The 19,586-nt window shown below is 36.8% G+C and overlaps 1 protein-coding gene across 3 annotated transcripts in view; it reads right to left on the bottom strand.

The window, feature by feature from the left end:
- DCX-EMAP (Doublecortin-domain-containing echinoderm-microtubule-associated protein) overlaps nt 1-19,586 on the bottom strand; it is a 386,324-nt gene that overhangs the window by 43,588 nt on the left and 323,150 nt on the right. The gene's annotated exons all lie outside the window — the stretch shown is intronic.

Below are 19,586 nucleotides of genomic sequence, written 5' to 3'. Positions count from 1 at the left end.
TTAGCGTGACGCACAGACCCAGATATTTATCTTTTGTTATTAGGACTATTTGGCTTAAATTTGAATTGTTTCAGAAACCAATTCTTATTGAATTTAAAACTGAATCTGTGAAAAATAAACCATTATACAAGTTTCTTTACTTATGTTTTTATTAAATACTCTAAATTATTAAGTACTGGAGTATCACATTTCTTAACATGTAATGGCCTCTGTTTAATTGAAAAGTATATCTGTGAAGCCATATAAATGCAACGATCTATTGGTATCTTGTAAGTATTTCACTAAGAACCTATAATGTGGTGTAAGCAGTTTCTTCTGAAGATATTCGCAACCGATAGTTTGGTTTTGGGAGTAAGTTTTGTCACATGAGTTTCCGCCGGGAATTGAATTGGGTCTCCCACGTCAAAAAACATCCGAGTCTCCTTAGGCGCCTTTGGTGTGGAAGATTCAGTTCAATTCTCGATGGGAGATCATGTGGTTTGGATCGTTAAGCTGTAGGTCTATGTTTCATATAGCCTCGCTGCTGAAAGGGACGCTAAACTCAAAAAATTAAATCTTATTTTCGGACGGTTTCCTCAAAAACTTCTCAGCCGATTTTGTTCATATTTCATAAATAACCCTATAATGTGGTGTGTGTCGTTTCTTCTGATAATATTCTCAAGGTGTTGTTTAGATGATTAAAAAAAAAAAAAAAAGACGATTTTGCTCATATTTTATTAATAAACACAATAACAACCCTCCTATTGTGACAAATGTCATTTTAGGTGAAAAATCAACAAGAAGTAGCTTAACTATGGAGGTAAGTTTTCTTCAAATTTATCGAAAACGCCTATTATAATTTTGTTAATATTTCATAAATAAACGTTTTAGTAGTAACTGCAACATAATTTAATTTAATAAATGTAAAGGAGAAAGCTTAGTACGGTGGTCCTTATCTTTTATTTCGTTTCTCTTTAAATATGCATTTTTAAATAAAATTCTCGGATATCGTTAGTTAAATAGTTTTAAACATTAAAGACTATTATGCATACTTAATCTAATCTATTCTAATGTAGCTTCAAATTAAATCATTAAATTAGTAAGAATACTATTAAGAGCTTCCTACATTTAGTTTGTCCACATTAAGGATAAAACAGTTTACTGATACCTTGAGTGAAAGAAATTGTGGCAAAACTAAGTAAATAAATGAAAGGTTGATAAAGAAAATTAATAGTTCCATTACGCTGCTAAAATCCTGAATTACTTCTTCAAATATACTTCAATAAATAGAATTTCATTATATGAAGTCTCTCAGAAATTTCCACGTTAGTTTTTGTACAGGTTAATAAATGTTTTGAAATATTCATTATTATTATTATTATTATTATTATTATTATTATTATTATTATTATTATTTTTATTATTATTATTATTATTATTATTATTATTATTATTATTATTATTATTATTATTTAAATATTAGTATTATTATTATTATAGTAGGTATCTTCAGTGAAGATATAAAATTAAAATTGTAGTTACCACGCATACAAAATCTCAGTAATTATTGATATAGAGCGGTTTAAAATTTTTAATGACTTGTGCCTCCCCAAACATACTTATGCCCCCTCGGCTGTTGCGGGCCTGCATGAATATCTGAGAGATAAGAACTGAGGCTATCTCGTATGGAAAAAATGTATTGAAAGTGAATTCTCGTCTTGAAAAGCAGCACATCTGTTTCTCTTGGAAGAGCTCTGTCCCATCTTGTCTGTTGGGCAACCCTGATCCTCTGTTTCCAATATTTCCTTCGAATCGGCGCCTATGAACAATGGTACTTTGAATATATATATATAAATGGCGCCCACGGACTACAGAGTACTATTCTACAAGTCAAAATAAAGCGATATATATGCAATGTATGCAATTATAATTGCATACATTTCGGGTTCTCGTCTGGAGGAGCGAATTGCACTATGTGGCAACGTCGCAGATGGAGAACCGCAAAGAAGATCTACCAATCTATCAAATAGTTACATTAATTCTTTCCAGATGGAAGTTGAAGTCGATATACGTTGACATTAGCATCACTTATTAGCATAACAATCGATGTAACTGCTTGATGGATTTGTAGAGCAATGCTATTGGTTCCAGGTTAATCTGCAACGTTGCTATATAGTGAAATTTTGATTCCGTATAACGGCTGAAGAAGGCTCTGAAAGATACGGCATTATATATGGCATATGGCATTATATATGGTTTTCAGTTTATTTTGATCTAAAAATTAGCAGTCTGTCGTTCGTGTGCGCCATTTTTAGAATAGCCGATATATATAGGGTATATATTGGAAAAAATGAAATGAAACCTTTAAGTTTTACGTCCCATGCTTATGCCGGCTAGGCTAAAGAAGACGGTAATGATGAGAAATGAATTAAATGGTGGAATGAAGAAAATGGAAGGAAACGGGAAAATCCGGAGAAAACCCACGCATACGATGTTTGTCCACCATAAAGTTCACTTGGTGCGAGCTGGGATCGACCCAAGGACCCTATGCATCAGAGGTGACGCTCTACCACTGAACCATCATGGCCTCAGAATATATATTGGGTATATATTGTAGCTTCTTTATATGAGGTATTCATAACCAGTAATTTATCTTCTAGTTAAGAGCTATTAACATATTTATATACGAATAAACTAAACATGTTTTTTAGTCCTTAAAGGAGTCACTCGATGTTATTGCTCGAAAAAAATAAGCGCTCATTGATTGGTGGAAATAATTTAGATTATTACACGAAGATAACAAAGACAAAAGAAGGTTTACTTTATACATAAGTTAAGAGCTCTTAACTGGAAGAGATACCTCATATAAGAAAGCTCCATATTTTACAAAGTATCACTATTAGTTGTGACATCTATGTAAAGATCTGCATAGGAAAATAATTTAAACGCTGTAATCTGAAAAAAAAAAAAAGTTGTCTGCTAGAGCAAGTGAAATATTTGCTGAAAAACACGCATTAGAGCAGCGTTTCCCAACCTTTTTCAACTTGCGGCACACTACGGGTGTTACTTGGATTCTCGCGGCACACTTATAGATATTATTATTTGTAAATATAAAACACAGTGGTATTTTTTCTGTTATTGTTGATCTCCTCACAGAGAAGAAAGCTCGATCACTGGTTTTCCCCCGTGGTAAATAATTATGCTTATTTTTCATTCAAATTTAAAAATAGAAAACAAATGCAATGAAAAATTGGACTCAGGTTTTTAGAAATACGCTTTCTTTTTAAAAACTGTATCCAACCTTTTTACTAAGAAGGAAGGTCACTAAATATCTCTTATTTTTAAAACACAAATGTAGGTAATTTTTTTTGAAAGGATTGAATGATATTTTAAATTTTCAAGTTACGAAATAGTCTGCAACGGCATGATGTAACATCTAAGGCATATATAGCATCTAGGATGCATCTAGGCAGTGCATATATAGCATAAGGATAGCGTATGCCTCGTACTGATTCCTGTAGTAAGCAAGAGGTTTCCGTATATTTGTACAATATATCGCTGTCTGGAGAATGGATTTTTCTCAGTATATGAAACTTAAAATTGTAGATTCATAGTAGAGGTTCATAGTAATGTGAAATACAAATATACATTTTTCTCTACGTTTTGCAATTTGATTGCTATAAAATTAATAATTTTGTTTCGATTTCTCGCGGCACACCAGCGGCCCATTCACGGCACACCAGTGTGCCGCGGCACACCGGTTGGGAAACGCTGCATTAGAGGAACATTACAGGTGAGTCATTATTTTATTGCAAATGTATTACACGCGTTCAATAATTAATTTTCGAGAATTGTTTAGTTTCTAACTGGTTTAAATGCCTGCTTCTGGTTCCCACCTAAAATTTTAGTGACGCATTTTTCGTCTTCATTTCTCTCCCTTTTAAACCATTAACCAAACAAACTTTAATACCTTGCATCCCTTTCTGTTTTTTTTTTTTTTTTTTTTTTTAAGTTTGTTTAACTCACGATAGCCTCTGTTGGATTCCCTGTTAGTGCATTCAGATGTGTGTGTTTTGTTTAAATTACAAGTAATCTTGAAACGGACTAAAGACTGAAGTGTTTGCATACACCCATAAATTATTTCAAGTAGGGCATGAAATTCGTCTGTGGAAACATGAATGTAAAAGCAATGTATTAGTGAAGTTAATTCAGAAGTTTCTTCTTCTTCTGTTTGCGTGCTTATCTTCTCATCATCAGGACATAATTCTTAAGAAGAAGAAGAAAGAAGGGAATCCGTGAATTGAACATCGGTTTTACCGGAAACAAAATACAAAAGAACCGAATGCTGGTAAAACTATCAGAAAATGAAAATATTATTAGTTTTGTTTTGTATAAAAGGAGTGGAATGTATTCGTATTTCCATTTCCATTAAGACTGAAAGTAGTTGTAGTATTGGTAGTATTTTTTTCGATGTTGACTCACTCGACCTTGGTGTTGAACACGCAGTTGAAACGTCTTGTAAGATGTTATCAAAGCACTTGACACGAAAACAGAGAGAAAAGCCTACTTGATATCTTGTGTGAAGTGGATATAGATTTGATTAGTAGTCTTGGAAGAAAAATCAATAACATGTTACAAAGGTTTTGCTTGCAACAATATCATTCAAGAAGCTACTAAACAATATATGATTTTAAATAAATATTAAACAATATTATTCTAAAGGTTAGTATACGATATATATGGCGCTAAATTCGTTGTACAAAAGCAAAGGAGTGATTCCTGAGAGTAAAACAAACAAAAAAGTTCCAATAAACATAGGGCAAAATCCCCATCGTTTACGTGTTATGGGCTGCCGAAAACATGAAAAAATGAATTCTAAAGGTCCATAGCTCCAAAACTATGGGAACTACTGTAGTCGGGTCAAGACTTCACTTAGGAACTAGTATGTGCTTTATCCAAAAATACATGTTTTAGAATCCTAAGGTACTCACGCAACATTTTTTATGGAGATAGTTGGAGAGTACTTTATATCATAGGTCCGTAGTCAAACTCCCTATAAAAAATTGTTGTGGAAGCACCTCAGGATTCTGAAACACACATTTTTGGATAGGGCACGTACTAGTTCCTAAGTAATGTCTTGACCCGACAACGGTACGTCCTATAGTTTTGGAGCTATGAACCTTTAAAATTCATTCTTTCATGTTTTTGGCAGCCTATAACACGTAAACGATGGGGTTTTCGCCCTATGTTTATTGGAACTTTTTTGTTTTACTCTCAGGAATCACTCCTCTGCTTTTGTACAATGAATTTAGCGCCATACAGTGGCGTATTTAGGGGGGTTGCTTCCGGGCTTAAGCCCCCCCGAAATCTTACTTAGTATAGTAAAGTAAATGAAATATCTTGCAGAATTTTCACATTTCCAGGCAAAGCCCCTCCCGAAACAAAATCGTAAATACGCCACTGTATATATATATATATATATATATATATATATATATATATATATATATAAGATTTAAGGTAGACTTAAAAGCCCGGATTTCCAAGAAAGAAAGAACAATAAATTTACCTCTTACGTAACTCTATATGATTTTACAAGTAGTTTATGCATAAACAAGTATATGTTTTAACGTTACTAAAAACAAACAATAAAATCTTTACTCAACAGTGTAATTTACTATACGAGGGACACTCAAAAAGTTCCCGGAGTGTTGTTCTACTTTTGGCATTTGTGATTCAATCACAATCAGTCTTGTACAGTAAAGTCCTTAGATTGCCTAATTATGAATTTGACAAGTATTAACACATCATAACAGGTAATGTACGAGTAATGTAGCTGAACGAAGGGTGTGTGGTGATCAGTTGGTGAAATTTCACAGATCGAGCAACACGCAAACATCAAGTGCATGTGCAAATTGGAAATAATTTGCTTCAGACTTTGATAGTCTTGAAAACAGTGTAGCACCATCGGATGTTTGGCTCTATCCAAAGCTAAAAATAGGCCTTTTCTCGTTTCGCCAGTGCAGAAGACATGAAAACCAACGCGACGCCTAAACTTCGGAAGATACCAAAGAGGACTTTCGTCAGTGTTCTCAGCAATCGCAGTAGCGGTGGAACAAGTGCGTATGTGTGTTCCGAAGATTCCAATTTTAAAAGTGATTAAGTAAATGTGTACTTATATTGTGATAATAAAGAACTACAACAGAATACTGGGAACTTTTTGATTGTCCCTCGTATATAGGTACCTATATCATGTTTTCTTCCAGAAAAAAAAAACATAACAATTATTATTGGCAACGAAAGACATGTTTTTAGCATATTATTATTATTATTATTATTATTATTATTATTATTATTATTATTATTATTATAGCAACAATTATGTTATTTTGTACAGCTCGATATGACCTAGCGACTAATATACGAGGACTATTTTTTAAGTACACGTTGATCGTCAATAGAAAGAAAACTAGTAACTATAGCACCATACATTTTTGATTATTTCCTCTGTACACATTAAGCTACTTTTTCTACATAGTTACCATGATTGTTTAAATATTTATCATAACATTGGACAAGTTTGTGTATACCTAAGTCGTAAAAATCATTTGTCTACAACCACAGTCAATCTTCAATCGCTGTTTTCACTTCTTCATTGGTATCAAACCGCTGACCGCCGAGAAACTGCTTCAAGTAGGGGAAGAAACGATGATCACTCGGCGCAGGTTCGAGCTGTACGGCTGTCAAAAATCGAATCACAGACCTTATTTCATACTTGGTAGGTGCTCAATTTGACGAAACATTTCAACTATCTATACTGAACCATACATACTGGCGCTACAACTGCAACTGGCAACTGATGTCGTCTCATGCCGAAGTCATGCTGGGAAAACAGCGCGGGCCCACATTTCGACAGAAACAACAAACATAGCCAATGACCGCAGTGAAAACAACGTTTGAAGATTAGCTTTTGTACAGACAACGTGGGCATATAAAATCTTGTCGAACGCCATGATAAGTGATTGAACAAACATGGCAGAATAATAGCTTAATGTAATCAAAATAATCAAAAAATAGTATTGGCGAGAGGAAATAATCAAAAATATGTGACACTATCTTTACTAAGTTTGCTTCTCTATTGACAATCGGACCTTACTTAAAAATAGCCCTCGTATGTGTTATCTTTGGACAATATTTTAGTTATCAGAAATTAAACCTTAAGAGATAATTATACTTTAAAGCTATCCCATTAATCGTACCATATACGTATTGTCGTTGTGTTAATTTCAAAATGGAGTTTGATGAACATGTATTTCAGGATGTTTCACCTTAGTAAATGGCATGGCGGTAATAATTTTACGTACAGTAATAATTTTAAGCTTCACATAATAATTTTAAGCTATGGCGTACACCTACATCTAATTTTTGGAAAATATCGTATAGCCACCTAAAATTTAGGAAGTACGCGGGTATACACTACATTCAATCAATAGTATACTACCTTCATTCGAGCAAACAACAACTGCTTTTCATGTAATGTATTTCAAAACAAAAATTCTCAGTAAACAGTTCGTTCGTCGTCAGGCTGTTGCCGCGAATAATATCTAAATTCTTTTAAAATGTTTGTGTTTTCGGAGTGTGGGAATCGAGTTTTCCGAGAATCCCTTCTGTAATAAAGAACAGCACTCTGAACCTGCAGTGGTTTTTCCTCAAGACGTCAGATGCGATCCCTAAAGATCGGTGTAGAACTCTTTCGTTTCTAAAGATCAGTGGGAGATAGAGTTGCGAGTGAGGAGTAGGGCTTATATTCATATGGTGACATAGAAATTTTCCTGATTTGACATAGGAATGACCACAGTTTTCACGCCTTCTTTGATCCAAATTCAAAGTCTGTCAATTGGCTACAATTTTAGTGAGACAATACGGGATGAAACAAGCTCCTTTCTAATCGCGGAAGGAGGTTCCGAAACAATGTGGTCTTTACTTTAGTTCAAAGCTTAAGAGAAAATTAAATGAATATATTTACGCCCAGAAATCGTTGACTTCCACAAAAATTACAACACATGTGAACTATTGTCGATCTAGTTTGAAGCATTTACTGTCGTTTCCAATATCATCAACTACAACAGCGAACTTTGGATTAGTACTGTTTATTTGTAGCCGCAATTGACATCAAAGAAAGCGAAAATTTATTTCTATAAATACTCGGCAGCTAATACTCTAGTAGTTTTCTGGCAACCTAATGAGCAAAAGAAAAAAGGAAAGACTTGTAGCGTATGAGCATCATACTGCAATCTTTGATCATTACAGCTGTTACTTCGAAAATATTTGCTTAGAAGTGTTTAAACTTTCTTTGTGGGTTGACGAATTAAGAGTTGCTTCGCAGTTTGTAAGATGTCCAAGAAGGTGCTAGAAAATTGGTTCAAAAAGAAAAGAGACAATACTTTTATAAATTCCGTTGATGAAAATATAAAAGCAAAGACAGTGAGAAGTAGCGAAGAAAAATCCAAAGAATATATTAATTCGCCAACTACTACTTCAGAGAAAGACGTAAGCATATTCATTTATTTATTTCCTATAACGTACATACGAAGGTGACACATACGGATTTTTTTTTATCTCAACGCAAGCAGCTTTCATCACACGTCACAACATCTTATAGTGCTAAACACCTTGATCTACAGAGCAGTCTCCATAAATGACCAGTGAAGTTTACAAGATGAATTCAATCATCTTCGTTCCACTCTAAGAGAGAATGGCTACAGTCTTATAGATATCAACATGGCCATAAAAAGGGCCGTTACTTCTCAACACAAAGTGATGAAAAAAGTTAAGAGTGAGGATTATCTCTACTACCGTATTGCCTTTCATCGGCCACACCTCTGGCAAACTCAACAGAATACTTGCCTTGTCAGACATTGTATAAAAGTTATTCATAAACAGCTAGCAAATTGATTTTACAAATACAACCATAATAGTCAAGTGCAGCAATTTTTGGGACAGAATAATAAAGAAAGCCATAGTTATCTCACATGAAAGGAACAGTTTCAATAGACATAATAGGCTTCAACTAAGCCCTATCTGGCGGTCATTTTCAGAAACAAAAAAGACATTACGCAACAACACACACATCCGACATCGCAACTCTGGATACGTAGTCGTGATATACCAAGAAGTTGCTTACACATACAAATCACACACACTACAACCTATTCCCTTATCTTTAAAAGATGAGTCATTAGGAAGCAGGATTTGACAAGAATAGATGTTCATTCGTAGAAATCAGAATCAGATTTCGCAAACGAAGAATACCGAAAACAGCCAAACAACGATACCGAAAAAATCAAACTCAAAATACGTCACCACCTCAACTTGATTGAAACTGATAAAGCAGATATACACCCAGGGGGCCATGAGATACTGCTCAATGAGATAACCCACAGGGAACTAACTGAGGTACTCAAAAGAAAAAGATGCACTGCCATACACAAAGGAACCACCTGAAAATTTTACCCACAAGCTCACAGAACTCTATAATGGTAGCCTATGAACATTCCAGAACGCCGACAATAACCAAAAACGTCATCACAGAAAAAAACCTTACCAAAAAATCAAACACAATACATCATCACTTCAACCTGATCGAAACTGATATAGGAAATACAGACTCAGGGGACCAACACATACTTCTCAATGAGATAACCCATATACAACTAACTGAAGTACTCAAAATGAAAAGATGCTGGCCCAGGCCCAGACAAGATCACTGCCATACACAAAGAAGTCACCTGAAAAATTTACCAACAAACTCACCTGAAATCTACAATCAAGGCTGAGAACATTCCAGAACGCTGACAATCAGACCCAAAGGTCATCACACCAGAAAAACTTACCGAAAAAATCAAACTCATAATACACCACCATCTGAACCTGATCGAAGCTTAGATAGCAGATATATACGCAGGGAATTATGACATACTGCTCAATGAGATAAGCCACAGTATCTCAAATATTCAAAAGGAAAGGATGCGCTGTCCCAGGCCCAGATAAGGTCACTGCCATACACAAAGAAATAACCTGAAAATTTTACCAACAATCTCACAGAAATCTACAATGCGAGCCCGAGAACAGGATACATATCTCCGCTCTGGAAACAGACATACAACAATTTATATTCTCAAACCTGGAAAGCTTTCCAAGTAATCTTAAGCTTACAGACCCATCTCTTTAACATCTACATTCTCCAAGCTAATTAAAAAAATGTTAAACAGGATATATGAATGTCTGAAGGGAGTGGACAACTGAATAAAAATCAGGCAGGTTTCAGACCTACGTACACCATACAACACAGCATCAGAATATACAACGACAAAGAAATTACCATCAAAGTGATACATAAACTAGGAGCCCTTTTGTTTGAATATAGCAGTGCATTTGATACCGTGTGGAATGATGGATTAATTCATAAGCTAGGCAACCGCAGTCTACTGACTACAATCATCAGGTGGATTTGTTTCTTCTTACTACAGAGAAGAAGTCCACTGAAATTCAACGAAGAAATATAAAACTCAATCCCCATCCAAAGGCAGCACCTCTTGCAAATTTAACAGAATACTTCTCTTGTCAGACATGGTATAAGATTTATTCCTAAACCTCCAGTCAACATCAGATCATTACTCAAATCAGTGAAAGATAACCTTCACTTGTGCACTCTTGGTGTATATCGTATCATACTTCGGGCAAACTGGACGTACAATGGAACAACGATGCAAAGAACACAACAGATATATGACTTCAGAAACCAGAAAAGTCAGGTGGACAGAATTGATTTTTCAAATACCACTATAACAGTCAAATAAAACAATGTTTGGGACAGAATAATAAAGAAAGCCATAATTATCTCACGTGAAAGGAATAGTTTCAATAGAGACAAAGAGGACCCTTTTCAGGAGCAAAAAAATATCCAATAAAGCCATTTCTCGTGGCCACAACCATAGCCAATCAGGAGCCAGCATCCCTAAGCCAACGAGAAACCAGCATTTCCCTCAGCCAATCATAGGCCCCCATTCATAGCTCCGCCTCTAAATAGTCACTATATATACATGCCTACATCTACGATTTCATCAGATCGTCAGGCGAAGGAAACTCTCCATGCATTAAGAGAGGGAAGTAAAGTCCGAGAGAAATTTTGAACAACAGTGCACAGGGCAAAAAATATTTTATGGAACATGCAGTCGGCAGATAGTTCGCGTTTACTACAGTGTTAATTACCAACGTACGGTTACGTTACTAATTTTCACTGTAAATTACCAACGTTCACTTATGTTATATGACTAAGATTACAAACTTTGCCGGTCTTTATTAAGACCAACTTGGACCAAAACAACCGATCATTCTGTTCTTCTAAGAAAGGTATTTATCAGGCTCTTTTCATAGTCATATTCGACCATGTTGAAGTTTGACAAAGATCGTTCTGGTTTTATCTAAGAAGAGTACTTATCCGGCTATTTTTAGAGCCAAGAGCTAACGTATTTCTTCCCTCCCTGACAGTGTTGACGTTTGACAAACCGAAAGTGAAGTTTAAACTATTTGCACTCCTGTTCCTCTTGAGTGACTGAGCACGGAGTAGGCACTCATGTATGTACAGGCATTGCCGACAGTCGGAGCGCAAATATTCAGAGCATAGGGGAAAAAACCGAAGTGCTGAAGAAGTTATTAAGAAAAGGTGGTGTGAAGACTTATAGAAAAGGAGGAGAAACTTTGTTGAAGTGCATAAGGAAGAAAAGAAAAAGGAAGGAAAATCATATAGAGGAGCAGGAAGAAGGAGTAATATATGAAGTGAAGTGTAGTGAGTGTGACATGAAATACATAGGGGAGACGGGGAAAAGGCTTATGGACAGATTAAAACAACATAAGGATGATGTTAGACTGAAAAGATAATAACGCTATATACAAACATGTAAAGGAAACGGGACATAAAATAGACTGGGAGGGGGCTAGGAGTTTAGAGAGAGAGAACAGGAAGATTATTAGAAAGTGGAAAGAGGCTAGAAGAATAAAGAGAGAACAAGAGGAGAACTTAATGAATTGGACAAGCGGTATGAATATACACGAGCAATGGGAGAAATTGTTGGATGTGATAGAAAAGGAACAAGAAAAGTACATATAGGCTATTAATATTTATTTAAAGTATATATATATATATATATATATATATATATTTCTTATTTAATATTTTCTATTTATTCACTTTTCTTCGTATGTCATCTGTTTAAAGAACTGTTAGAAAAAGTGAAAGGGCTCATTATATTTTTCTGTTTCCGCGGAATTGCCTTTCTCCTCATTGGTTCCCTCCGACCAATGAGAGAGAAGAAAGGGCGTGGCCTTTCACTTTCTAGTGTATATAAGATCTGCTGTCACCTGTCTTTTTTCAGTGTTTGTGTCTGATGAAGAGGACGTTAGGTCCTTGAAACTGTAACATATTGTAAGTATAGTTTTTAATATATTTCATTCTGCTCTGGTCAGAACTGTGTTTTATTTGTTACTCTACTTATCCAGAGCCATGGAGTTTGTTCATTAGGATAAACTTATCCTAGCGGGACGATTCGTCTGCACTTTACACAATAAACACACATATCTAACATCGCAGCTCTGGATACCCAGCGGTGTTATACCAAGGAGTTGCTTACACATACAAATCACACACACTACAACCTATTTCCTTATCTTTAATAGGTGAACCATTAGGAAGCAGGACTTGACAAGAATAGATGTTTCTTCGTAGAAATCAGAATCAGAATTCGTAAACGAAGAATACCGAAAACAGCCAAACAACGATACCGAAAATATCAAACTCATAATACACCACCACCTCAACTTGATCGAAACTGATAAAGCAGATATACACCCAGGGGGCCATGAGATACTCACAGAGAACTATCGAGGTACTCAAAAGAAAAGGATGCACTGCCATACACAAAGAAACCACCTGAAAATTTTACCCATAAGCTCACAGAACCCTACAATGGTAGCCTATGAACACTCCAGAACGCCGACAATCACAAAAAAGCGCCATGACACCAGAAAAAACCTTACCGATAAAATCAAACATAATACAAATAAGGCAGGCTTCAGACCTACGTACACCATACAACACATCAGAATATACAATGACAAAGAAATTGCCATTAAAGTGAAACATAAACTAGGAGCCCTTTTGTTTGAATATAGCAGTGTATTGATACCGTGTGGAATGATGGATTAATTCACAAACTGGCCAACCTCAGTCTACCAACCACAATCCTCAGGTGGATTTGTTTGTTCTTACTATAGAGAGGGAGCCCACTGAAATTCAACGAAGAAATAGCAAACTCAATCCCCATAAAAAGGCAGCACTTCTTACAAATTTAACAAAATACTTCTCTTGTCAGACATGGTATAAGATTTATTCCTAAACATCCAGCCAACATCAGATCATTAATCAAATTACTGCATTTGCGCACTCTTGGTGTATATCGTATCATACTTCGGACAAACTGGACGTACAATAGAACAACGATGTAATGAATACAACAGCTAGGCCTATATAAGACTTCAGAAATCCGAAGCGTCAGGTGAACACAGAATTTATTTTTCAAATACCTCCATAATAGTCAAATACTTCCATAATAGTCAATATTTGGGACACAATAATAAAGGAACCCATAGTCATCTCACGTGAAAGGAATAATTTCGATAGAGACTAAAAGGACTCTTTTCAGGAACAAAAAAGAACATTCAATAAAGCCATTTCTTGTAGCCACAACAATAGCCAATCAGGAGCCAGCATCCCTAAGCCAACGAGAAGCCAGTATTTCCCTCAGCCAACCATAAGCCCCCATTCATAGTTCCGCCTCTAAATAGTCACTATATATATATATATATATATATATATATATATATATATATATATATACCTACATCTATGGTTTCATTAGATCATCAGATCGTCTCTACGAATTAAGAGAGGGAAGTACAGTCCGAGCGAAATTTTGAACAACAGTGCACAGGATAAAAGATAATTTCTGGAACATGCAGTCGGCGGATAGTTGGCGTTACGTACAGTGTTATTACCAACATACGGTTAGGTTACTATTAATCACTGTTGATTACCAACGTTCAGTTATGTTATATGACTAATACCACAGGCTTTGGCGGTCTTTATTAAGACCAACTTGGACTAAAACAAAGGATCGTTTTGTTCCTATAAGAACAGTACTATTTCGGATATTTTGAGAGCCAACCTAGACCGTGTTGATGTTTGACATGTTTCGTTCTGTTTCTTGTAAGAGCAGTACTTATCCGGGTGTTTTCGGAGCCATCCCCGATGGTGTTGACTTTAACAAGGATCGTTCTGTTCTTCTAAGAGTAGTGTCACTGTTCATTTCAGCGACCCTGAAAATTATGGATTCGACGCTAATATCTGCCGTTTTCCCCTCTCCCCTTCCTTCAAGTTGGAGAGTCCTTCAAGTCCTTTATGGCTAAGCGGTTAGCGTACGCGCCTCTGGCGTGGGAGACCCGGGTTCGATTCCAAATACGAGCTTATGTGATTCGGATTCCACGTTAATCAGTAGGTCCACGTCTCATATAGCCTCGCTTCAGAACGGAACGTTAAACTCAAGGTCAACCTACACTCGGGTTGATTTGTTCTCCTGCAGTTATCTGGTCGGATTGTGGTTGGTCGAATACCGCGAAAAACCCTCAGTGTGTTCACAACTCAATTGATAGCTAATAATGCTACCCACCGAACTACTTTGAGTTAGATAAAAATATGTTTCCACTTTTTACTTTAAATAACTAAATTATCCACTAATAATTCTGTACTCTCAAATTGCCCGTTCATGTAAGTATTGATGTAGTTAATTGAGGTGGATCTAAACTACTGGAATTCTTAAATGCACCTGAAAGCAGGAGAAAGAACTCACAATTGGAAGGAACTCACAACTTCTATTCGCAGATCCTCTCCAATGAGTCGGGAGACCAACCATTTGCCCTTCTTTAAAAGGAAAACTTAGAGAGGAAGATTTGCAAATAAGTAGGCGAGGCAGAAGAGTTTGAAATTAAGAGTGAATGTAAGATAGCAACAGAGAGTGAAACAAAGACAAATAAGACTGAGGGAGGGAATCCTTCGGAGTGAAAAGAATGATGGGAGAGGAAGTTCTTATCGCCTTACTTATGGACACCTTGCATGCGAGGGTTCAAGACGAGAAGCATGCAACGTGGTGATTACCCTACCAACCTCGGTCCCACTCGTAAAATCTAGCACGTGACCAAAAATTAAAATAAAAGAAAGAAGAAAAGGTTGTTTTTCTATTGTGGCGATGAGGGAGGGAGGGGGACAGAGGTCACTGTTACACTTACTGTCCTTCGAAAGGCCAAAAGCGCTTTACCATTCACACTATTAGAGTAAGAATTAAGCTATCTTTAGTTCTAAAACAACTATTCATAACAAATTTGTGTATTCATATTTTAGTATTTGTTTGAGTCAGAGGTCACTTGATCAACTAGGAACAAGAATCAATGAAAAAAATGTCTTCTGCTTAAGAATTAATACAAGATGGATTGCTGCAATTTTCATCTTTACTTGAAATCTAAAACAAACGATGAAAGTGAACTTCAGAGTTCATTAATATCTTTCATTGTTTAAGAAAAAATCAATAATTACTATTTCAGTTAAATTCAGGGATGTCCAAAGAGGGGATTTAGGGCGCAGGTTGCGACCACAAGAATATTAAGGGAGACCATTCTTCACTGAAAATGATGCAATGAAACAGGAGAAAGGTAATTTTTGGGGGAGGAGAGAATGATAAACTTGGGGAGTTATGCCCGAGTGCTTTGAGGGGGTGATGAGCACCCTCTACCTAAATTGATTGATTTATTTTGTACGTTATGTCCTAATGCAACTCCGAGGTTATGAAGGACATAACCTACTACGGTAATTCTACACTTACGTAACTAATGCGTTCCGTAAATATTCACGTAATTTGAATTTTAAGTAAGGCGTATCTGTAAATTGGTTAAGTGTAACTTCGTAAGAAACTGCAGTACTCATTAGTACTGTGCTATACATATGTATAGTATTCATATTAGTATTCATCATTATGTATATTATTAAAGGATATTAATTTATAAGTGAAACATCATGCAGCACAATTCACTGGATATAAATTATAAAAATATGACAAATATACAAGTTATAATATATCATATAAAGGTTCTTATATATACAGGGCGTTCATTTATTATGTAGCCTAAGTCCACTGGTGAAATCTTCACACCTAAAAAAAAAAAACGTACGTTCTTCATCATGACGATGTAGAAAAGACAGAGAGTGGTACTAACCAGTAACTTCATCACCTCTCAATACCGAGGTTATGGAAGGGTAAAGCCATACTTCATACCGATTGTGGGCAAAGCCGAGTGGAGAATGCACCTGTACCACTAATTTAATAAAGATTACGTTCATAATATCTTGTAAATGTAGAAAAGTCTGTTAACAATGAACTAACTTAACTTTTAAAAATCGTTTAATTTTTTAAAGATTCTTTTTACCTCTTTTATAGGTTAGCTTTCATTTTTAAAAATAAATATTAATATACAGTTTGTCTTATGTTTTAGATGTAAAGTGCTGCTGGCATTTTGGTAGTTCAAACCACTTCTCTGGCTCAATCTGATGCTCTTCCTCATTCCACGATCTTGGCCTATCTTATTTTAGAATACGTGTTCCTACGTTGGGAGTTGAGATCTTGTGTGTTCGCTTCACAAAATTAACTTTACGAATGTATTGACAATATGCTTTTTGAGTACATACGTAAAATGGTTGGAAAGAGAATAAAATGTTAAATCCACTTCAAAATTGTTTATCTTTTAAAAAATACTTGCTATATATCAAGTAATAAGAATTGATATTTGCTCCCCACCTTTCTGTTTCGTGTGTACTGTAATGTCCCACGTGATGTGTATAAACAATTCCATATGCCAGTGTTTACAAACACCACCACGTGGTTTGGCAAGAGGATTTCACACCAGATGGATTAACAATCACTTACAAACGACGGCTTCTAGCCCCTCCCACGGAGGTAGACGACCACGGAGCAGCAGCGCCACCGCCACCCAAAGAACCCTTTAAATTGGCTGGACGACGGCAATTCTGTACCAGTTTTCTGGTGACCCTCCTATTGTTTGCCACGGAACATTAGGAGTAACCTAACCCCAGGCCTCTAGTCTGCTACGGGACTACGCCTATCCTATCTCCTGGCTTCTGCTACGGGGCTCTGTCTGGGAATCTTAACCTCAGCCGCTTAGCCTGCTACGGGGCTCTGTTGGCCACTTAACCCGCCTTTGCTTGCTACGGAGTATTGGATCCTTAATACACCTCTGCTTAGCCTGCTACGGGGCTCTGTAGAGATCCTGTCTGTGACCTTATGGTCAAAGACTACCTATAAATAACCTTATATACTAGAGAGATTATTTGTACAGTATTTTGTAAAAATACTTTTATAGCGAAACTTTTATAATAAAAGCCGGTAGTGGGAGTCGATTCCGGACACTCTTTTTATTAACGCTTTACCTATACCTATATGGGACAAAGTTTTATAGTGCGCCTATGATTGCGGCCATCGAAGAACAATCGTACCACTACCTTACATACAACTTAACAATGCAACTAATTGTTAGTAGAGAAAATTTCAGTAATATTTTTGTCGATATTTGACATGAGACAGATACTTTCGAGACTAAACTTGGTCTCGTCTCAAATCACAAGTGTCTGTCTCTGTTTTCATCTCAAGCAAGTCTCGATACGTTAAGGGCGGATCCAGGACGTACTTCTGGGGGGGGGGCGGTGGGTTGTAATTAGGGATGGCCAGAACCAGTTCCTAGTGGAACCGGTTTTCGGGTCTGAACGGATCCGGTTCTAGAAGATCCGGTTCCGGAACCGGTTCTTCGGATCCAGGTCTGGAACCGGTTCTTCGGATTTAGGTCTAGAACCGGTTCTTCGGATCCAGGTCTGGAACCGGATCCAGAACCGGTTCCTCGTGGAACCGGTTCCGCTGGAACCGAAACTTTATGGCCATCCCTACGCTAAACCCGATCTGCTGGCAGGCTGTGAACAGTATGCTAGATGAAATGGTGGAAGCGACTGGCAGGCGCCCAGGCGGCGGCAGCTTGTCTCATTTGGCTAAATAAACTGGGTAACTGGCAAACTCATTGGCTAAACAGGCAAACTGGCCAACTCATTTGGCCAAACACCCACTGGTGGACCAAAATTTTTTTTCTGGGGGCACAAGCGGGTCTGAGCGGAGAAGGCACAAGCGCATGGTCCTCTTTGCATTTCTTTTGAAGGTAAACTTTGTGTCTCCTTTACGGGTTTGTGGGGGCTTTCGGATCCAGGTCTGGAACCGGTTCCTAAGATCCGGTTCTAGAACCGGGTTTTCAGATCCAGATTTGAAACCGGTTCTTAAGATTCGGTTCTGGAACCGGGTTTTCAGATCCAGATTTGGAACCGGTTCTTAAGATCCGGTTCTGGAACCGGTTCCTAAGATCCGGTTCTGGAACCGGGTTTTCGGATCCAGGTCTGGAACCGGTTCCAGAACCGGTTCTAAAATCCGGATCTCCGAGAACCGGTTACTCACGGACCCGGAACTCTGTGGCCATCCCTAGTTGTAATGTTGCTACTTGAAACTACTTTCAATAGCTCCAAACTCTGGAATGGGCTTTATATATATATATATAAGAAAGTTTCATCTTGTTCGGGGAGGGGGCAATTGCCCCGATCGCCCCCTCTGAATGCGCCACTGCGATACGTTGAGTCTCGGTTTCGTCTCGGCTTACAAACACCCGTCTTGATCTCGCTCTCGTCACAAAGTCAAGACTACTTAACTACTCGTCGCTCTCGCTACTAATAACAGTACATTATTATGAATAGTACAGAAACAAATATAATTCACAATAACTAACAAGGCATGTATTTGTCATATGTATTACGATCTCTGGTGAGCCTTATAATGTTGTAATATTAATACATCCATCCGTTGGTTACTCCACACGATAACGAGTAATGAAAACAAATTTTTCAGTTCCCGGGTGAAGGTCGTTATCGGGGTACACAGTGGCTTAGTGACTGAATGTGAACTTGCTCTGGTACGTGCGGTTCCTGGTTCGATCCCCGACCAAGTGTTTGTGGTGGTCAACACCGTGTCCGTGGGTTTTCTCGGGGTATTAACGTCTCCTCCCAATTCCTCATCCTACCAATTTTTCCATTATCATTCAATTGCCTTAATCATCGTGTCGCTTAGCCTAAAGGGCATAATCGTTAGACATTAAACTGAAAGATTTCATTTCACTTCAAATTGAAGATGGTTATCTATATCCTATATATGAGAATATGTGCGGAGTCTAATTTTTTTAAAGTCAAAAGTTAAATATTTTTGACGTTAAATTTGTTTTAAAGTCAAAAGTGTTTTTGAGGCTAAAAGTTTTTTTTTATTTTGTTAAGTATCAAAAAATACTGAGGCTAAAACTTCACATACTTAGGTATTAGAAATCATATAAAGCCTAGAGTATTGTTG

The sequence above is a fragment of the Thermobia domestica genome, chromosome 15 (genome assembly GCF_964235325.1).
Source record: "Thermobia domestica chromosome 15, izTheDome1.hap1.1, whole genome shotgun sequence".
Lineage (NCBI taxonomy): Eukaryota > Metazoa > Arthropoda > Insecta > Zygentoma > Lepismatidae > Thermobia > Thermobia domestica.
The sequence above is the reverse complement of the archived record's forward strand: the minus strand, read 5'-3'. Positions and strand labels throughout refer to the sequence as shown.